The following is a 9,581-nucleotide window of genomic DNA, read 5'->3' as shown; positions in this document are numbered from 1 at the left end:
GAAGGAAACCTCCTCTAACACAGCAGGAAAGGATAGGTACTTGTGTAGGTACTTTTATAGGTTTTCTACAGAAAACTGAAGGTGCTCCTCTTTAATAGCTTTCTTCCCCTCTGGGAAGTAGGAGGTTAAGGAAATGGAGGAAGAACAAACCAAGAGGAAGTTTAAAGAAAATGGAACTGTTTGCTATGGTTTGTTGTAGGGAAAGGGAGTTGACAAGAGAAACAATAGAAATTCCTGAGAGTGTGAGGACCTATTTGAGGCTGCAGATCGTAATTATTTTATAGTGATACAAATCTGTACTGTAGGCCTGAGGAAAGGTAGAGGGTGGGGTGGTGCAACTTCATCCAAGTGGGTGCAACACCTTTCAGCACGTAGCCGAGCTAGAGTGATAAGGGTACAGTTGAAGCAACTCAAATTTATTTTTAAAAATATATATCATCCAAAACTGTGGTATTCTTCTTGTGACTAATAACACATTACCATGTCAGATAGCAACAACTGCTAATAACTGTATTAATAATACAGTATTCGTGGGGCGCCTGACTGGTTCAGTCAGTTAAACATCTGACTCTCAATTTCAGCTCAGGTCATGATCTTAGGGTCATGAGATGGAGCACCATGTTGGGCTCCATGCTGGGCCTGCTAAGATTCTCTCTCTTCCTCTTCTTCCCCCCCTGCCACATGTGTGCACATGCCCACTCCCTTGCTTGCTCACTCTCTCTCCCAAAAATAAAAATAAATAAAATAAAATAAAATAAAATAAAATAAAATAAAATAAAATAAAATAAAAATAATCCAGTATCTGTGCTATCCTGCATCACCAGCCTCTGCCCCTCTGCCTTCCTGTCCCCAATGGGTTTTAATACCATGGAACAGCATTGCTGTGCTAGACTGAAGATTTGAGTCTGAGTCTTTTCACACTTAATACTTACTGTTTGTCCTATTATCCCCTCGTATCTTGCTTATGGATTTTTTTACTTAATTTATTTCAGTGTGTTTGGAACTATGATACCTTTCCCTCTAATTTGAATGAAACCGATAGAGCTGTTGACAGTCAAAATGTCTGAGTATAATTGGTGCTTCATTTCTTCACTGTCTATGTAAACAGCTTGGAAGGCCAAAGAGTTATGATGTATCTTCCCTTAATGAACAACATTCCCAAAAAAGCACACGAGAAACTTCACATTTTAAATTCTGGTGATTCATGACATAATTATGAAAATATCACTTTAACTCTGCACTGTTATTAAAGGCAAAGAATGAGAGCATCTACTTGACTCAGCATTATTTTCATCACCAACACGAACATTATATTATGACAGAGAGTTAAGGGAGAGGAGTTAATGAGATTTAAAATCAGAATAGGGGAGTAAGATATTTTGCGTAAAGTACAATGGCTTTCACTCAGATTGTCCTCATTTTGAAATTCTAGGGCTTAGAAAGGACTATAACATAGGGAGAGTGAAAGATCTAAAAAGCTAGTAAGTCCCTGAGAGTGCTAGGTAACACTGCTTTAAGTCCTACGGTGAGCAATTAGATTTGAGTGAACAGGCAGCACACACACCAGACCATCTGAGTTGACCTTTTTTGGGTAAAGGTCTGTAAATAATAGTTATACAGATGTGTGTGGCGGGGGGCAGGGTTAGGGGGAGTCTCCCTTGTCCTTTACAACCTGAAACAGCACAAAGAAACCTAGCAGTGCTGAATGTCAGACTCTGGGAGACGGAGTCTGGTTTGGGCTCTAGGACTTTATGCTGCATGACTGGGGAGCACCCCCACTCCCCAGGTATGATCATGGCTTTGGATGCAGCAGCAGGATGACAGCAGAATCTCGGCTTCTCTCCCTGTTCCGTCTCTTCACATTTCTCTGTTGGAATGAATAAGTCCCAACCTTGAAATGATCAGAAGGCTGAGTTTGAAGCCGAATGTTTTGGTGGGCCCTGTGGCTGCCATCCCGACAACATTCTTCAGCACAAGAGAAATGAAAGATACTTTTCCCACTTGAAGGTTCTGTGGAAACATATAGGAGCCCAGAATATTCATAGCAGCCTGAGTATGTAGTTGGACTAGCTTATGTCCAAAGTGTAGACTAAGTGTTGTCTTTGCAGGACATTGGCAACATTAGAACATTAGAACCTTTGATGGTTGCAGGTGGGTTGGAAGAAATAGCTAGGAGAGTTGAAAATAGAAGTTTCATGAGAATAGGACTGAAGTTGGGGTGGGGGGAGGAGAGTGATAGGATACAGGGGTAGTGGTTTTGTGTTCCTTTTAGCCATATTTGCTTAAAAACCATGTGCGTACACGTATGGCATGGAGCACTGGGTGTTATACGCAAACAATGAATCATGGAACACCACACCAAAAACTAATGATGTACTGTATGGTGACTAACATAAAATAATAAAAATTTAAGAAAATAAGTGCATAAAACTCCTTTGGTAAATAAATTTTAAATAAAAAATAAGAAAAATAAGAAAAAAACACATCTTGATAAATAGAACAAAAAATAATTTTGGAGGCACTAAAATGGAGACGCTAAAAAATAATAGTCCAGGAGAAAAACTAAAATGATTACAAGATTAGCGACTTAATCTGTATCTACAACATATGTATCTATAATATCTGTATCTATATACCAGCGATATCTTAATTTCGATTGTAATACTTGGTTCTTTCCAAGTGCCATTTTTGGGATATTACAAATAGACTTCACACAGAATTACTTTTAGAGCCACTGACCCCAACTTTATTAATAAATTCAACCTGTGAGGATAACGGCCAAGTCAATACAGGCAAGCATTCACATCTCTCTTGACTTTTTGGAAACAAGCATTCGGCACCAGGTGAGTCTTATTTTGGCTTCCTGGCTCCCGTAGGGGCCCACATTTCCACCGGTCAGATGTTGCTCCGGGCAATGTATTGAGAAAAAAAGAGCTCACTCTGACAGATTTGTCATTTGGCTGCAAAAGGTATTCATTCTCTAGACTTTAAAACCTATTGAGCTGGTATTAACCTAACTGTGTAGACCACAGCTGTGAGCAATCATACGAGAGTGACCTTGGTTCTGTCGTGGGTCGCTACCAGGAAACAGTGAGAACAACCAATTTTTAGGACTAAATGTGTCTTACGGCTGGCCATTACATCTACACTTTGAAAGAAAGAGACAGATTTTTTGGCCTGGGCGGTGAACTTGTGACCAGAATCTTGGCTCTGGTTTGTCTTTTGCTTCTCACAAGCACCCAGTGAAATACTTATTATCTTTATTTTTTATCTCAGACATTGAGGCACAATCAAGAGACAGACACTGGAGATCAGTTCAATCTCCCTTCAACCTTAATCAACCAAGTCGCTTTGATCAAATCATTGTGACCTCTCTCAGTCAGAGCTCTGAAATGGGGGCAAATATACTTTATCTGTTTTCTAAACATAAAGCCTCAGAAAGTGAAGAGTAAGAACTAGTAGAGAAAATCCAGGTTTCTTTTTATTCCATTTCATTCAATTTATTCTACTTTAATTGGCCCTCTTGAATTCCAAGTTTTGTGGCATCATCTTACAACCATCACAACACATGTCCTGGGAATAAATACTAGGTGATACAATCATAAGGTCAAAACCCCTTTGAATTTGGGTGGGTTTTTTTGTTGGATGCTTTTATGCACAAAATTTCCAGTTCTAAATAAGCCACGCACAGTAGTATCAAAGAATAAAAGAGAACAGAAAAATAAAAAGAAGAGCGAGCTAGAAAATATATGTTGCTTTTGGGTGCCTGGGTGGCTCAGTAGGTTAAGCGTCTGTTTTTGGCTCAGGTTGTGATCCCAGGGTCCTGGGATCGAGCCCCGCATCGGGTTCCCTGCTCAGCTTCTCCCCCTCCTTCCCACTCGTGCTATCTCTCTCTGTGTCTCTCTCAAATAAACAAATAAAATATTTTTTAAAAAGAAAATATTATGTTTTCTCTTGTGCATACACCTTGAATAGCAGCATTGAGACATTGGACATTGAGAGAGAAAAGAATACCACACTAAGCTTTCATTTCATCCGGAACGGTTACTCACAGATTAATTCTTTAAGTATTCGAGTAGCTCCATGTGCCAAGCACCGTGCTATTTGCCAGAGAGGTAAAAATGTATAAGGCATCTGTCCTGTTCTCTAGGACCTGACAGCTTACCCCCAGGAAGGCATCATTTCTACAGGGAGTTTAGACTAGCGACCTATGTGGAAAAATTTCCAGTCTGATTTTGTTTCCCTGGCAAATAAAGTGTACTGTGTGCTCTTTCCCACAGATACGTTGATCCCCCACTATTTGCCAAGCACTAAGTCAGGCGTTAAGAAAACACCACTGAGTTCACAGGACCCTTCCCTTCATAGGAGTTACCAAGTCTGCCTACTGTGATTTTTGAACTCACTCTTTCGTGAGGAGCCATATCCTCCTTCAAAACTACTTTGGTCATTACAGGGGTCTCAAGAACAATGTTATGCCAGGATCCGTGGATTTAAACGATACTATTATACATGCTAATGAAGGAGAAAGTGTCCGGGATTAAAAGGGAATGTGTAATCACATTAAAGAACCATTAGTTTCAATCTCCTTTCTTACAAAACTTTTTCAAGCTTCACTAAAAGTAACAAAATAGGTTGCTGAGTTACAGCTTCTTTCCAACGACCGCGGCCCGATGTGCACTGGAGTAACAAATAATTAATGTATTATGTTATTGAAATTTTACCGTACACATGCTGCTTGTGGTCAAACACTGTGCTGGGTGCTCAGGATATAAAAGTACCTAAATGGCACTCCGCGCTCTCAAGGAGTCTGTTAGGAGAGATGGAGAAGTCAATGAAGTGCCTGGGTAAAGAGTTCTTGAGAAAATAGAAGACTTTTTTTGGCAGTTGTCATAGGCGTGCTCTTTACGACTAAGGTTTACCCGCTTGATGTGTTGGTAGTAGTATCAGTCCCAAGTTCTCACAGCTAGAAAAATTCTTATCTTGTAAGCCACTTCTCCCTTGTAGCTGCAAAACAGAGACTTTCCCACCTGTTTATGCAGATTTTCAACATAGTGAATTTTCTGCTTAAAACGGCCCTGGTTTGTAATACACAAAAATGTACATGACCCTGGAGCAACTGAAATTTTAAGAAATGCAGTACTGTTTCATTACAAGTCTGCCATGCGTTTTACTTCTGCTGTTCGCTGAGGACAGGGATATTTGGCTTGTTTTCTTTTAGAAGACCCTTGGCGGGCCCCATTATTGTTCCTTCCTGTATGTCGAGAGATGCCATTTCTCATTCCTCGGTGTCTTGTTTCTCTTGAGTAAGGACAACCATATTCTTTGTGTCTTTCAAATTCACATATTACTCTAACAATACACATTTTGCTTTTCCCCGTTTTGATTAGGTCTTTGCAAATAACATGAAAGGCAATGTGATGTTTTAGGCATGTAGTAACTCTCAATGGCATGAGTTTGAGTTAAAATGTTTTCTCTCTCCTTTCGGCCTCGTGCTTCCTTTGGGAGCACTGAGAATGTGCCGGAGACAAGACGCTGGGCAGTCCTGCCGCTGACTGGCGCTTGGACTAGAAATGAAAAGCGACAGTTCGCTGCTCTTTACTGTCTGGAGCAGCTGGGTCACCAGTTCTGCCAAGTCCCCCTTTGAGGAAATTCAAGCTCTTCTCAGGCAACACTCCCACTCTTTTGCTGCATTGCTATAAAAAATGTTTATATGTTAAATTATATAATGTCATATACAATTTAATATACAGGAATTATATACATATATATGTATAAATAATACACAAAAGCAAAATCCCTAGCAACCCCTAAGGAATAAAAAGAATGCCTAGGTGTGCTTATTTATCAATATCTATTTATCTATGTATCTTTCTATACATCGATGTATGTATTTATGTATCTATCTCTCAAATATGTTTTTGGTACTTTGACTTAATCAGGGATTATCATCATGTAAACACCATATAGAATAATAACAACCTATAAGTAGAAACTGAATGTATTTCTCTGATACAGACGTATGAACATGTAATGTTTTCAGTTTAAATCTAGAGATTTGCTGTACAGCAGCATGCCTATAGTTAATGAGATTGTATTCCGTATTCAAAATCTGTTAAGAGGACAGATCTCATGTTCAGTGCTCTTACCACAATAAATTTTTTTTAAAAAGAGAAAAGAAAATCATACCTAAAAGAAAACGTGGTTAGGAATTCTTGTAATGTAAACATTAGGGCAATGTATTTATTAAACAGGATATTAATTTTTCACATTTCCAACTTCTTTCTGGGTTCATTCCATCCCTATGTCATTTAAGGTCTGGTTCCCGGCGGGCATTCTCTGATACAAAGACGGACTGTAAGTCCGTTTGTTCTCTTTGACTTCACAAGACTGCGACTGGAGTCTCGAGGAGCTTGAGGAAGAGGATGAAGCCCCTCGCAAGTGTTGTCAATGCACGTCGCGCAGGAAAGCGATGTCGCGCCTGCTCCGCTGAACGGTGCTGCGTGGGGCACACGGCTCCTCTGGTCTCTGGGTCATTAGCCTCGGCTTACTGACTGCTCAGCCCACATCCATCACTTGCAAAGGCCATGACCACCGCTGCCTTTTACTACCAGCTCTGCTAATGAAGTTGGAGTTTGATTATTTTGCAGGTTCCTCCTTTGGTCCTTGCCCCTCCATCTGGCTCCTTCCATTCGTCTGCCTTGAATTTTGGGGCCATGAGTTTTGTCCAGTATTACCCTGTGTCTGCAAGCCGGAGCTGGACCGGTCATCCTCGGCCCAGCACCCTCCACATCCACATTTGCGAAACATCTTTAAAGTCATTGTGATGACCTGCAGACCCAGGTCCTCCCTTCCCCCTGCTACTTCCACCCCTCCTACTTCTCCCTGCGCGGCTTCTGCTGGCCGAGCCTGGGCCCCTTCCCTTGCTAGAGTCAGAGTCGAGCCTCAGACCAGATGTCAGAGATCTGATTTTTTTTTAAAGTATTATTCTGAAGATTATTTCTTAGTCTGACAGAACTTTCATTGTCTTCAGAGTAAAAGTCATGTACTGTGATCATTCTGCTAGGAAAGACTTCCAGAAAACATCTGTTTTAGAAATTAGGTACCATTTTAGTTACTCTATTTCACTTAAGCCATGTCTGTATTTTGGACTTCATCTGAAAGTTCTAGAGTAGGGATAGCTTTTAGGTTGGGGTGCTACTTACAATCTACATATCAGCTATAAGTCAATTGGAGTCTCAGTCTAGTGTTGGTTTCCTTTTTGGTTTCACAGGACTTTGGAGTTCATACAATAACAATTAGATAAATATGGATCAGAGGTTAAGGGTTGGAAAAAGTGAAACGGAATAGAATTAATTGAAAAAGCAAGACATATTACTAATATTCAGCTATAATGCATCGTCTGAAACAGATCAACATGTATTTTTTTCTTTTGTCTATATAATGTGACTTTATTGGGTTAAACCACCAAAAGCAATACTTTTGCTTCCTTTTAAATTTGATCTTCCTCTTTATTATCGTCCAAAGTAATGACTTTGTCCAACACGACTCATTTATTTACTTTCTCTCCTTCCTTCCTTCCTTCCTTCCTTCCTTCCTTCCTTCCTTCCTTCCTTCCCTCTTTCTTCCTTCTCCCTTTTTCACCCAAATTTATTAAGGTATAATTTAAATGCAATAAAATTCACTCAATTCAAGGCACATCTCATTGAATTTTGGCAACTGTAAACAGTCACGTAACTACCACTACAATCAACATATAGAATATTTCATTACCACCAAAAAGTATTCCTACGTTTCTTTGTGTATGGTCCCCTCTCTCAACCCCTGGCCTTAAGCAGCCACTGACCTGCTTTCTGTTACTACAGTTCACCTTTTCTAGATTTCATCTAAATGTTATCATACATTATAGTCTTTTGTTCTGGCATATCTTAATACTTACACTTACCACAGTACTTAAAAAATAACTACTCTGTTGCACATACCAATAGTACATTTCTTTCTGGTGCTGCTTTTTCATAGCATAGGTATACCACGATTTGTTTATCTATCCGCTAGTTGATGTGCATGTGGCTAAGTTTTTTGGCTATTTTAAACAAAGCTCTTATGAATATTTGCATGAAAGTCTACATGAATATATGTTTTAATTTCTGTTGGTTACACACCTAGGAGGGGGTCAATGGCAAGTGCAGACTTCGCTTCAGAAGAAACGGCAAGCTGCTTTTCCAAGCGCCCCTCTCTTTTTTTTCAATCCCCGCAGAAGTTGTGAGAGTTGTAGTCGCTCACATACTGTTAACACTTGGTAGTGTTGGCCTTTTTAATTGCAGGCAATCTAGGGGGTATGCATTGGAGGTCACAGTGGTTTTCCTTGGACTTCTCAGATTACTGGTGATGTTGAACATCTCTATGGGTTTACTGTTTGTAAGTTTCCTAGTTTGAAATGTGTGTTCAAATAATTTGCCCATTTCAACAAACTGGGCTATTTTTCTTTTCATTATTGTGGTACAGGGTTCTTTGTACTCGGCATGCCAGCTTTTTGTTAGAGAAGTGTTTTGCAAATATTTCTTCCCAATTCATGGCTTGTCTTTCCATTTTCTTAACTGTGTCCCTGAAAGAACAAAAGTTGTTTGATGAAATCCATTTTATCAGTTTCTGTACGTTTCATGATTTTTTCCTATTTAAGACATCTTTCCCTGATCCAATGTCACAAAGATTTTCTCCCACGTTTTCCTCCAGAAGTTTTGCAATTTAAGCTTTTACAATTAGGTCCGTGGTCCATTCTGCCTTAATTTTTGTGCGTGGCATGAGGTAATGGTAAGGATAATCATCCATATATCTAGTACCTATCTATCAAATCTCCAGGTTTACAGCATGCTTTGTTGAAAAGACCATCCTTTTCCCTCTGACTTTCCTTGGAATCCATCAAAATAAGGTGCCCTTAGAAGTGCGGATCTATTTCTTGGCTCTCTACTTCCATTTACCTAAATGTCTATAATTATTTCATTAGCATACAATCTTGATTAGTGCAGCTGTGTAGTATTTCTTGAAGTCTTCCACTCTTGTCCTTCTTTAAAAAAAAACTGTTGGTTATTCTAGTTCTTTTGCCTTTCCATACACATTTTAGAATTAGGTTGTCAATTTCTTCAAAAAAGCCTACTACAATTTTGGCTGAGAATGAGTTGAATCTATAGCCGAGTTTGAGGAGAAAAGGCCATTTTAACCATAGGGAGTTAATTACATTTGCTGTCTTCCCAATTACTCCAGGTGACAGTTTTGCCAAAGTCTCTGCGCTACGTAAGTCCCTCTTTTTTGTGCTATCTAGAGCGGCCTCTTCATTGTAGCCCCAGCTTCTACCAATGCTTCTCTTGCTAATGCCACATATTTTAGATTCTGCTGTGATAGTACCCCACTCTGAGTACCAAATTTTGTCAGTGTTCTCTTTCTGTTGAACAAATCAGCCTACTATTTAGTGGCTTAAAACAGCAACCATTTTATTTACTTACATTTTTTGGGTTTATTGCGTTAGGCTGGGCTCAACTAGGTGGTTCTGCTGGTCTCAGCTGGAGTTACTTGCCCCTTTCTAGCCA

The sequence above is a fragment of the Ursus arctos genome, unplaced genomic scaffold (assembly GCF_023065955.2).
Source record: "Ursus arctos isolate Adak ecotype North America unplaced genomic scaffold, UrsArc2.0 scaffold_29, whole genome shotgun sequence".
NCBI classification, from domain to species: Eukaryota; Metazoa; Chordata; class Mammalia; order Carnivora; family Ursidae; genus Ursus; species Ursus arctos.
This window is presented reverse-complemented; position numbering follows the sequence as displayed.